We start from the raw sequence: 12,248 nt of genomic DNA on the forward strand, positions 1-12,248 counted from the left end.
AATGCTGGTCCACAGGCTGTACCCCAAATACGCACTGATGAACAGCAGCTCCCCAGGACCCAGGCTCCTCCTGAGATCCCCCCTGAGGCCGTGCAGGAGTATATTGATATCATGAACGAGCTGCTCAAGGGCCCTGCATTGGAAGAGGTCAGGAACGAGCAAGAGGAGGAGGCCCAGCCTTGGTCCAACTCCAACGTCCTCAGCTATGTGGATGAGCTGTGCTCCCAGGAAAACTTTGTCACCCAGGTGGCTGGAGGGGAATGGGAGGGTGGGGATGGAAGAACTGTGTTTTCTGTGTCTAAGCTGTGTGTATACGCCCGTGAGTGCCTGTGTGACCTGTGTGACGTGTGTATGTGCATGCTTGGTTGAGTTTCCATGGTTGAGTGTCCATGTATTTCTCTGTGTAGGTTTTTGGCTCCTTTGCATGTGCTCATGTGTGAGCACCTAAGTCATGTGTTGTGAGCAGCCATCCCAGCCCCTGCCCTGTACCTGAGGATGGGGAGAGGGGGGCGGTGTTTGCCCCCTCATTCCTCCTGCTCCCTTGACTGATCCTCATTCGTCTCCCTTCTACCCAGGCGGAGACCATCATTCAACCCCGCTTCCTGGATCACCTGCTCTCCCCCGACCCCCAGTTGGATATTTCAGCCCTGGCAGAGGAGTTGGAAGGGGTGGAGGGACTCATCCCCTCGCAGGTGAGGAGCAGGACGCAGCTGCAGGGTTAGTTCAGGGAGGGGACTCCATTGAACCTCAGAGAGAGGAGGACATAGACATGGGGTGAAGGGAGGGGCCATGGGCCATCAGGAACCTGAGGGGCACCAGCAGAGCCAGGGTTGTCTGTTCCTTAGAAGATTTGGGTCACCTCTTCCCCCACACAGCTCATCACCGCACACCGTTCTCTCATTTACCACTCTCCCCTCCTTGCCCCCAGCTTGCGGATGAGCACAGGCCGGCCCTGCATGAAGATCAGGCTGGGAAGGCGATGACCCCCAAGGACTCGAGTGCAGAGGAGATTGCAGCTGACCACGGGGCCCTGTCACCCACCCAGGCACACAGGCGAGGGGCCAGCAATGTCACCTGCGTGCCCACAAGTCGCTCTGGGCACCCCTCAAGGCCTATCCCACCAAAGGCTTCCTTGGTGGCTCTCCCCACCCTGGAGAGCAGGGCTGACCACTTTCTGGGCCAGGACCCTCCAGGCATAATCATGCCTGGATCAAGCGAGGGTTCTAGTGAGGAGAAGGCGCTGTCCAGCCTGGCCTCCCTCCTGGCCTCTCAGCAAAGCCTGGAGCCCTGCGGTGTGCCCCTGAGTCCTGCCCCTGCCCCTGGCCCCCAAAGCACCAGAAGTCGTGCTCGTCCCAGAACCCGCCTTCCTTCCAGAAGGGCCATCCACACCTCGGGCCCTAATTCTGCCTCTTCCCTGAACCAAGGGTCTGGCCCTACTGAGCAGACCCCAAAACCTGAGGCGCCCCCAAGGATGCAAGGCGTTTACAGGGTTACCTTTGTACCGGACAGCCCCACACTCAGCCCAAGGAAGAGGACTTTGTCCTCGAGTCCTGCCCGTGCCACTGGCCCCTGCTGCCCCCGGGGTCGGGAGGGTCTGCGGCCTCACCCTCCGCAGAGAAGGGCCTTCCAGCTGCCTGGCCCTACTGCTGCCCCATCTAAAAGACGGCGAGTCTGCGTGGGCTCAGAGTCTCCCCCCGCGGAGCAGACCCCTCGGTCTGAGAAGACCCGCATCCAGTATAGGGGTGTGACCGTGGAGCTGGATGGCCACACGCTCCCCCTGGACAGGTTGCAGCCTGTGGTGGTCCTGAGGAGGATCAAGATCCCCGGCCTCCCTTAGGATGGGGGTGTGGGCCACTCCCTCCGCAGCCTCCCCTGGAGCCTTGGCTGCTCCTCTTGGCCCTTAGATAGGGCTGTTAGTTATTTAATTTTATTTATTTTATATTATTAATTATTTTGTTTTTATTTTATTATTTATATTATATTATATAATTTTATATATTTTATTATATTATTCTTTTATTTTATTACATTATTTTAGTTTATTATTTTATATTAATTCTTTATTTTATTTTTATTTCTTTTTATTGTATTATTTTATTTTATATTTTTAATTTAATTTTATTTTATGTCATTATTTTGTTTTATTTAGTTTATTATTTTATATTATTTTATTTTTATTTTATTTTATGATTTTTTAAATTTCATTTTATTTTAGTTTCGTTTATTTCATTATTTTAGTTTATTATTTTATTATTTTAGTTTACTATTTTTTATTTTATTTTATTTATTTTATTATATTATTTTTTATTTTATTTCATGTTTTATTTTATTAATATTTTTATTTATTTATTTTTTATGTATTTTATTTTATTTCACTTTATTTTACTATTTTATTTTATTTTATTTCATTATTTTGATTTATTTGTTTATTTTAGTTTATTATTTTATTTCATTTATTTCACTTATTTATGGGACGCCGGGATTTGAACCAACCACCTTAGGTGCCGGATTGGCTGTTTGCAAGGCAAATGCCACTGTACTATCTTTATTTTATTTTACTTATTTTATTATGTTATTATATTATTTCTTTAATTTTATTATATTGTTTTAATTTAGTTTATTATTTTATTTTGTTTTATTGTATTGTATTGTATTGTATTTATTATATTATATTATTTTATTTTATTTTATTATTTTGTTTTAATTGATTTATTTTATTTTATTATTTTATGATTGTATTTTATTTCATTATTGTAATTTTTTATTATTTTATTTTATAACATTTTATTTTTATTTTATTTACTATTTTATTTTATTATTTTAGCTATTTATTTTTTATGTTATGTTATTGTATTTTTTTATTATTTTATTATTCTCTTTTATTTTATTTCATTATTTTACTTTGTTTTATTATTTTAGTTTATTTTATTATTTTATTTTATTTTATTTTCATATTGCATTATTTTATTTTATATTATTTGTTTCATTGTATTTTATATTTATTATTTTATTTTACTTATTATATTTATTTTAGTTTATTATTTTAGTTATGTATTTATTTTTATTTTACTTTATTTATTTATTTTATTATTCTCTTTAATTTTATTTTATTAGTTTACTTTGGTTTATTATTTGATTTGATTTGATTTATTTTTATTATATTATTTACTTTTTATTTCATTATTGTATTTCATTTTATTATTTAATTGACTTAATTTTTATATATTTTATGTTATTTATTTATTTTTATTTCATGATTTTTTATTTTGTTATTTACTTTAGTTTATTATTCTGTTTATTTTTATTATTTTATTATTTTCTTTTTTATTTCATTTTTTGTTTTATTTTATTATTTAATTATATTTTAAATTTCATTTATTTTATTATTTTCTTTTAATTTCATGATTTTATTTTATTATTATTTTCGTTAATTATTTTATTTTATTTTGTTACTTATTTTATTTTTTCATTTTATTATTTTATTATATTTTAATTTAATATTATATTTATTGTATTTTTATGATATTATTTTCTAGTTTTATTTCATTATTTATTATTTTGGTATATTATTTTTATTTATTGTTTCATTACATTTTATTTATTTTATATTTTTAGTTTTTCTTTTATTTAATTTTTTATTATTATAGTTTATTATTTTACTCTATTTATTTTTATTTGATTATATATTTATTAATTTATTATATTTATTTTATTTCATTATCTTTTTTATTTTAGTAGTTTATTATTCTATTTTATTTATTTTACTTATTTTCTTTTTTATTTGAATATTTTCTTTTATTTTATTTCGTTATTTTATTTCATTATTTCAGTTTAGTACTTTTATTTTAGCTTATTATTTATTTATTAAATTATTTATTTCATTTCTTTATTGTATATTATGATTTTAGTTTTTATTTAATTTATTTTATTTTTATTTCATTTATTTCATTATATTATTTTCTTTTATGTTTTTTCATGATATTGTTTTAGTTAATTATTATAGCTTACTTATATATTTTTAGTTTTATTTTATTTAATTATTTTATTCAATCATTTTATTAATTTCTTTTATTTCATTATTTTATTTTATTTTTTATATTTATTTTTTATTTAATTATTTATTTTATTTTGTTACATTATTTTACTTTTTATTTTTATGTTATTTTTTAATTCATTTCATTTTATTTATTTTATAATTTTCTTTCAATTTCTTTCATTTTATTTTTATTATAGTTTTGTATTTTATTTATTTTATTTTATTATTTTCTTTATTATATCATTATTTTATTTTACATTATTTTATTATTTTATTTCATTATTTTGTTTTATTTTATTTTATTTATTTTAGTTTATTACTTTATTTTTAATTTTATTTTATTTATTTATTTATTTATTTTTTTGGTTTTTTGGGCCACACCCATTTGACGCTCAGGGGTTACTCCTGGCTATGTGCTCAGAAATCGCCCCTGGCTTGGGGGGACCATATGGGACGCCAGGGGATCGAACCGCGGTCCTTCCTTGGCTAGCGCTTGCAAGGCAGACACCTTACCTCCAGCGCCACCTACCCGGCCCCTGATTTTATTTTTATATAATTTTATTTGTTTCATTACTGTAATTTATTATATAATTTTATTCTCTTTATTATAGTTTATTTCATTTTATTTATTTTAGTTTATTATTTTAGTTATGTATTTATTTTTATTTTACTTTACTTCTTTATTTTACTATTCCTTTTTATTTTAGTTTAATTTAGTTTATTATTTGATTTCATTCATTTTTCATTATTATTTTATTTTATATTTATTATTTTATTTTGGTATTATTTTATTTGATTTAATTATTATATCATATTATTTTTACTTAATTATTTTATTTCATTATTATATTTTATTAGTTTATTATTATATTTATTTTTATTATTTTATTATTTTCTTTTTATTTCATTGTTTTGTTTTAGTTTATTATTTTATTTTATTTTGTGATTTTATTTTATTTTATTATTTTTTATTTTATTTTAATTTAATTATATTATGTTTATTGTATTTTTACGATATTATTTATTATTTCATTTCATTATTTTATTGTATTTGTTATTTTAGTTTATTTTTATATTTATTTCATTTTTTATTTAATTATTTTATTTTGTTACTTTATTTTACTTCATTTCATTTTATTTATTTTATTATTATCTTTTATTTTATTTTATTATTTTCTTTTTATATCATTATTTTATTTTACATTATTTAATTTCATTATTTTGTTCTATTTGATTTATTTTATTATTGTAGTTTATTATTTATTTTTTTAATTTGATTTTATTTTTATATAATTTTATGTGTTTCATTATTGTATTTTATTTTATTATTTTATTTTCTTTATTTTAGTTTATTTCATTTTATTTATTTTAGTTTATTATTTTAGTTATGTATTTATTTTGATTTTACTTTACTTCTTTACTTTACTATTCCTTCTTATACTAGTTTAGTTTAGTTAATTATTTTATTTGATTTTATTCATTTTTCATTATTATATTATTTTCTGTTATTATTTTATTTGATTTAATTTTTATATTATTTTCTGTTATTGTTTTATTTCATTATTTTATTTTATTAGTTTATTAGTTTATTTATATTTATTATTTTATTTTATTTTTACTTTAGTTTATTATTTTAGTTTGTTGTTTTATTTATTTATTATTTATTTTATTTCATTTCATATTTTATTTTATTATTTTATTTCATTATTCTATTTTATTAGTTTATTATTTTATTTATTTTTATTATTTTATTTTATTTTTAGTTTAGTTTAGTATATTATTTTAGTCTGTTATTTTAGTTTGTTGTTTTATTTATTTATTATTTATTTTATTTTATTTCATATTTTATTTTATTATTTTATTTTGTTTATTGTATTTAATTTTATTTCATTTTATTTTTTTTTCATTTGGTTTATTTGATTTATTATTTTAGTTTATTATTTTAGTTTGTTTATTTATTTATTTATTTAGTTTGTTTATTGTATTTTATTTTATTTCATTTTATTATTTTGTTTTTATTTGATTTTTTATTATTTTAGTTTATTATTTTAGTTTGTTATTTTATTTATTTATTATTTATTTATTTTATTTTATTTTATTATTTTATTTTGTTTATTGTATTTTATTTTATTTCATTTTATTTATTTTATTTTATTTCATTATTTTGTTTTATTTGATTTTTATTATTTTAATTTGTTATTTTAGTTTGTTATTTTACTTTTTATTATTTATTTATTTATTTATTTATTTTTTTTGGTTTTTGGGCCACACCCGGTAACGCTCCTGGCTATGCGCTCAGAAGTTGCTCCTGGCTTGGGGGACCATATGGGACACCAGGGGATCGAACCGCGGTCCATCCAAGACTAGCGCAGGCAAGGCAGGCACCTTACCTTTAGCGCCAACGCCCGGCCCCCCTTATTATTTATTTATTTTATTTTATTTCATTATTTTATTTTATTATTTTATTTTGTTTATTGTATTTTATTTTATTTCTTTTTATTTATTTTATTTTATTTCATTATTTTGTTTTATTTGGTTTTTATTATTTTAGTTTATTATTTTACTTTGTTATTTTATTTATTTTTTATTTATTTATTTATTTGATATCATTATTTTATTTTATGACTTTATTTTGTTTATTGTATTTTATTTTTTTTCATTTTATTTATTTTATTTTATTTCATTATTTTGTTTTATTTGATTTTTTATTATTTTAGTTTGTTATTTTAGTTTATTTTATTTATTTATTATTTATTTATTTATTTTATTATTTTATTTTGTTTATTGTATTTTATTTTATTTCATTTTATTTATTTTAATTTTTTCATTATTTTGTTTTATTTGATTTATTATTTTAGTTTATTATTTTAGTTTGTTATTTTAGTTTCTTATTTTATTTATTTATTTTATTTTATTTCATTATTTTAGTTTATTATTTTATTTTGTTTATTGTATTTTATTTTATTTCATTTTATGTTTTTTCATTTTGTTTTATTTGATTTATTATTTTAGTTTATTATTTTAGTTTGTTATTTTAGTTAGTTATTTTATTTATTTATTATTTATTTATTTTATTTTATTTCATTATTTTATTTTGTTTATTGTATTTCATTTTATTTCATTTTATTTTATTTTATTATTTTGTTTTATTTGATTTTTATTATTTTAGTTTATTATTTTAGTTTGTTATTTTAGTTTCTTATTTTATTTATTTATTATTTATTTCTTTATTTTAGTTTATTATTTTATTTTGTTTATTGTATTTTATTTTATTTCATTTTATTTATTGTATTTTTTTCATTATTTTGTTTTATTTGATTCATTATTTTAGTTTATTATTTTAGTTTGTTATTTTAGTTTGTTATTTTATTTATTTATTATTTATTTATTTTATTTTATTTCATTATTTTATTTTATTATTTTATTTTATTTATTTTATTTTATTTCATTATTTTGTTTTATTTTGTTTTTTATTATTTTAGTTTGTTATTTTAGTTTGTTATTTTACTTTTTATTATTTATTTATTTTATTTTATTTCATTATTTTATTTAATTTAATTATTTTAGTTTATTTATTTTTATTAATTTAATTTAATTTATATTTTATTTTATATTTTGCTTCTGGCTACACCCAGTGTAGTTCAGGAGTTACTCTGGTTCTTTGCTGAAAAACTGCTTCTGGCTTGGAGAACGGTATGGAATGGAATGCCTGTGGATCAAGCCATGGGGTGTCCTAGGTGTTCACGTGCAACTCTAATGCAATAACACTCTTAGCAATGCTCCAGCTCACGGAAGGTTAGTAATGTGGAGTCTGTGTGTTTGTGAGGTGTGTGTGTGTGTGTGTGTGGGTGTGTGTGTGTGTGTGTGTGTGTGTGTGTGTGTGTGTGTGTGTGTGTGTGTGTCTGTTTGTGTGTGTGTGCGGGCGCGCCTCAGAGATAGTGCTCAGTTGTCACTCCTAGCTATATATACACTCAGAAATCGCTCCTGGTTTGGCTGACCATATAGCACTCCATTGGATCGAATCACAGTGCTCTTATATTCCTGCATGCATGGCACATTCCCTACTGTATACTCCACCACTACAATCATTGAAAAAAAAAATTTTTTTTTTTTTGCTTCTTTTGTCCACACCTGGTAGCGCTCAGAGGTTAATCCTGGCTATGGGCTAAGAAATTACTCCTGGCTTTGGGCCAGAGCTGTGGCACAAGCAGGAAGGCATCTGCCTTGCCCACACTACCCTAGAAAGAAGAGCGGCTCAATATGACCCTGGTCTCCCCTACGGTCCCTCAAACCAGGAGACATTTTTAAGCACAGAGCCAGGAGTAACTTCTGAGTGACATCTTGCATGGCCCATAGACTCCAAAATAAGAAATTGCTCCTGGCTTGGGGGGGGGGGGGCACCACATGGAAAGCCTGGAATTGAAAAAAAGGTATGCCTTAGGTTATTGCGTGCCAGGCAGCCGCCCTACAGCTTCTCCACCGCTCAGCCCAAAGATTACTATTTTTATTGGAACAATTTGTTTTCAGGTTCATGGTCATGGATTCAACAACCAGTTTTCATATACAACTAAAAGAGTCTAAAGCATAAGTTCTTTTTCTGCTCTAAATTTGAGTCTACAAAGGTAGAGTGCTAATATATGAAGGGGCAAAGGCACATTCTTACTACCAAGTAAGCTTCAGACTTTCTATTCAATTAATACTACTCATGTTTTGGTTCCTATATATCACCTAAGACTCAGGTTACAATTCAAACTCTAATTCAATAGGTCTAAGAATTGATGGAATAATTAATTAGATGGAGGACACTTTTACTTCTTGCCCAGTAAAAAGAGAGAAGGATTATGATTTTTATATGATGTGCTTTCATGATGTTACATAATAAAAATGAGCTTCTATTTCAGAATGCTTAAGGAATCTGAAAAATATTGATGTATAGTAAAAAAAAATACATAAACTAGGGGCAGTGCAACCTGGGGTGTGGTGCTAAGTGTGTGAGCATGAGTGTGCAAGGCAAGTATGTTGGCCCACCCCAGCGACCCTACCCACCTACTCCTTGATCTTATTGGATCAGGTAAAACCCCCACCCTCAGCTCCACCAGTGTTGATCCGGGATGAGAAAAATTTCCCTCCTGCGAACCCCCTGCTTGGGCCCTGTGCAGTGAGACCTTCTGGAGGCTACTTCAGTCCCAGCCCAGAGTTGGTTCCGAAAAGGTCTTGTGTTCGGAAGTGATGAACTGATCAGATAAACGAGACCTGGAGGTTCGCCTCCCGGGTTACTGATTTATCAAAGAGGTTTCTGATCTGAGCCTTGAATGAAAAAAAAATACATAAAATATATGTGTATAAGAGAAAAATTAATGGAGTATTTAGATACTGCTTGCACTAATCTTGAGAGAATCTCTCAATCACTACTCAGATGCTCAATGGGCCTCATTGACAATTCTTGGTCAAGTTTTTCTACATTTCAATACAAAAATATAAGGAATAATCCTTTATTTGAGCACAGAGCTTCATTCAAGAAATTAAACCTAGAGTTTTAGCATGTGAAGCATGTTCTCTGTCACATAAAACTATCATACTTGTCATGCCTTAGCCTGTCCACATTGACCACCCTTGCAATGCAAGGAGGCTTCATGATGGGGACAGAATGATGGCTCAAGCAGTAGGCCTTTTGCTTGAAAGCGATGAACTAGGACAGACCTTGGTTCAATCGTCTGCTGTCCCATATGTTTCCCCAAGCCATGAGCAATTTCTAAGCACAGAGCTAGGAATAATTCCTGAATATTACCAGTTGTGTCTTAAAACCAAGAAAAATTAAAAAAAAATGAAATTGTTCCTGGCAAGTTTGGGATAACTTATGGGATGCTGGGGAAAAAAATTCAGGTCCATCCTGGTTCAGTCTGTGCAAGGAAAATGCCCTGTTGCATTGCAAACTCTCCAGCCCCTCAATTTCTTATTTTGAAGACTTTAATTTTTCGTCTTGATACAATTTTGAGAATTTTGATCGGAGTCAAATCTTGAATATTCTGGAATAATCCTTTATTTGAGCACAGAGCTTCATTCAAGAAATTAAACCTAGAGTTTTACCATGTGAAGCATATTCTCTGTCACATAAAACTATCATCCTTGTCCTCTTTTCTAAATTTTATATTCAGAGTGCATTATATTTTATTTTATATTTTCTGTGGGCTACATCCGGTTTACTTCAGGAGTTACTGTGGCTCTGTGCCCCAAAACTGCTTCTGGCTTGGAGAACAATATGGAATGCCTGTGGAGCAAACCACGGTGTCATAGGTGTTTGCATGCAACTCTAATGCAATACAACTATCAACAATGCTCTGGCCCATAGAAGTGTGTGTGTGTGTGTGTGTGTGTGTGTGTGTGTGTGTGTGTGTGTGTGTGTGTCTTGCGCCTCAGTGGTGATGCATGCTCAGGGTTCACTCCAGGCTTTGCACTCAGAAATCGCTCCTGATTTGGGGGACCATATAGGACACCAGTGGATCAAAGCACAGTGCTCCTATGTTCCTGCATGCAAGGCAAACACCCTATTGCATGCACCACCACTCCAGCCACTGGAAAAAAAATTTTTTTTTCTTTTTGTCCACAACTGGTAGTGCTCAAGGTTTACTCCTGGCTATGGGCTAAGAAATTACTCCTGGTTTCAGACCGGAGCTGTGGCACAAGTGGCAAGGAATCTGCATTGCCCACACTAGCCTAGGAATAACCATAGTTCAATTCCCTGATATCTAATATGGTCCCCCGAGCCAGGAGCAATTTTTAAGTGCAGAGCCAGGAGTAACTTCTGAGTGTCACCTTGTGTGGTCCATAAACCATAAAAAAGAAAAAGAAAAAAAAAAGGAATTGCTCCTGGCTTGGGGGACCATATGGGATACCAGGAATTGAAACAAGGTATGTCCTAGGTTATTGTGTGCCAGGCAACAGCCCTACAGCTTCTCCACCGTTCCAGCCCAAAGATTACTACTTTTTATTGAAACAATTTTTTCAAATTCACTTTTATGTATTCAACAATCAGTTTTCATATACAACTAACAGAGTCTAAAGCGTAAGTTCTTACTGTGCACTAAGTTTGGAGTCTACAAAGATAGAGTGCAAATATATGAAGGAGCAAAGTCATATACTTGCTACCAAATAAGCTTCAGACTTTATATTCAATTAATACTTCTCAGGTTTTGGTTCCTCTATATCAACTAAAACTCATGTTACAATTCAAATTATAATTCAATAGGTCTAAGGTTTGATATCATAATTTATTAGATGGAGGACTCTTGAGCTTCTTGTCCAATAAAGAGATAAGGATTAAGATTTTATATAATGTGTTTTCATGATTTTACATAATAAAAATTAGCATCTATTTTAGAATCCTTTAGGAATCTGAAAAATATTGATTTATATTAAAAAAATCATAAAATAGGGGGCAGTGCGGCCTGGGGTGTGGCGATGAGTGTGTGAGTGTGAGCATGAGTGAGCAAGGCAAAAGAGAGCGCCCACCCCAGCACACTTACCCTGCCTACACATTGATCTTATTTGATCTGGTCTAACCCCAATCCTCAGCCCCACTGGGGTCAACACAAGATGAGAAAAACCTCCCTCCTGCGTAGTCTTCTGCTTGTGCCCTGTGGAATTAGGCCTTCCGGGAGGCAGCAGCATCATCTGAGGCCTAGTTCAATCTTGGCCCAAAGTTGGTTCCAAGGGGTCCAGTGCTTGGATGTGATGAATTGATCAGATAAACGAGGACCAGAGGTTCACCTCCCCGATTGCTGATTTATCAAAGGTAATTCTGATCTGAGCCTGGAATAAAAAATATACATAAAACATATGTTACTAAAATAAAAGTTAATGGAGTATTTTGATACTGCTTGCATTAACCTTGAGGGAATCTCCCAAACACTACTCAGAAGGGCCATGAGCCCCACTGACAATTCTCAGTCAAGTTTATCTACTTTTCATTACTAGAAGCTAAAGAGGTATTTGTTATGCTTTACCTTGTCCACACTGACAACCTTGCAATTCAATGAGGCCTCATGATGGGGCCGGTGCAGTGGCGCAAGTGGTAGGCAGTCTGATCATGCTAACCTAGGACTTACCATGGTTCATTCCCCCGGGGTTCCATAGGATTCCTAAAGTGATGAGCAATTTCTAAACACAGAGCTCAGAATAAGCTCTGAACTTTACTGGGTGTGGCCCAAAGACC

General features: G+C 30.6%; 2 pseudogenes; both read left to right on the forward strand.

The window, feature by feature from the left end:
* Window positions 1–8,964: 8,964 nt before the first annotated feature.
* On the forward strand, window positions 8,965–9,341 carry LOC126016750 (uncharacterized; annotated as a pseudogene).
* A 2,119-nt stretch (window positions 9,342–11,460) lies between these two features.
* Window positions 11,461–11,843, forward strand: LOC126016745 (uncharacterized; annotated as a pseudogene).
* The last annotated feature ends 405 nt before the right edge of the window (window positions 11,844–12,248 follow it).

This window comes from Suncus etruscus, chromosome 8 (assembly GCF_024139225.1).
Source record: "Suncus etruscus isolate mSunEtr1 chromosome 8, mSunEtr1.pri.cur, whole genome shotgun sequence".
NCBI lineage: Eukaryota > Metazoa > Chordata > Mammalia > Eulipotyphla > Soricidae > Suncus > Suncus etruscus.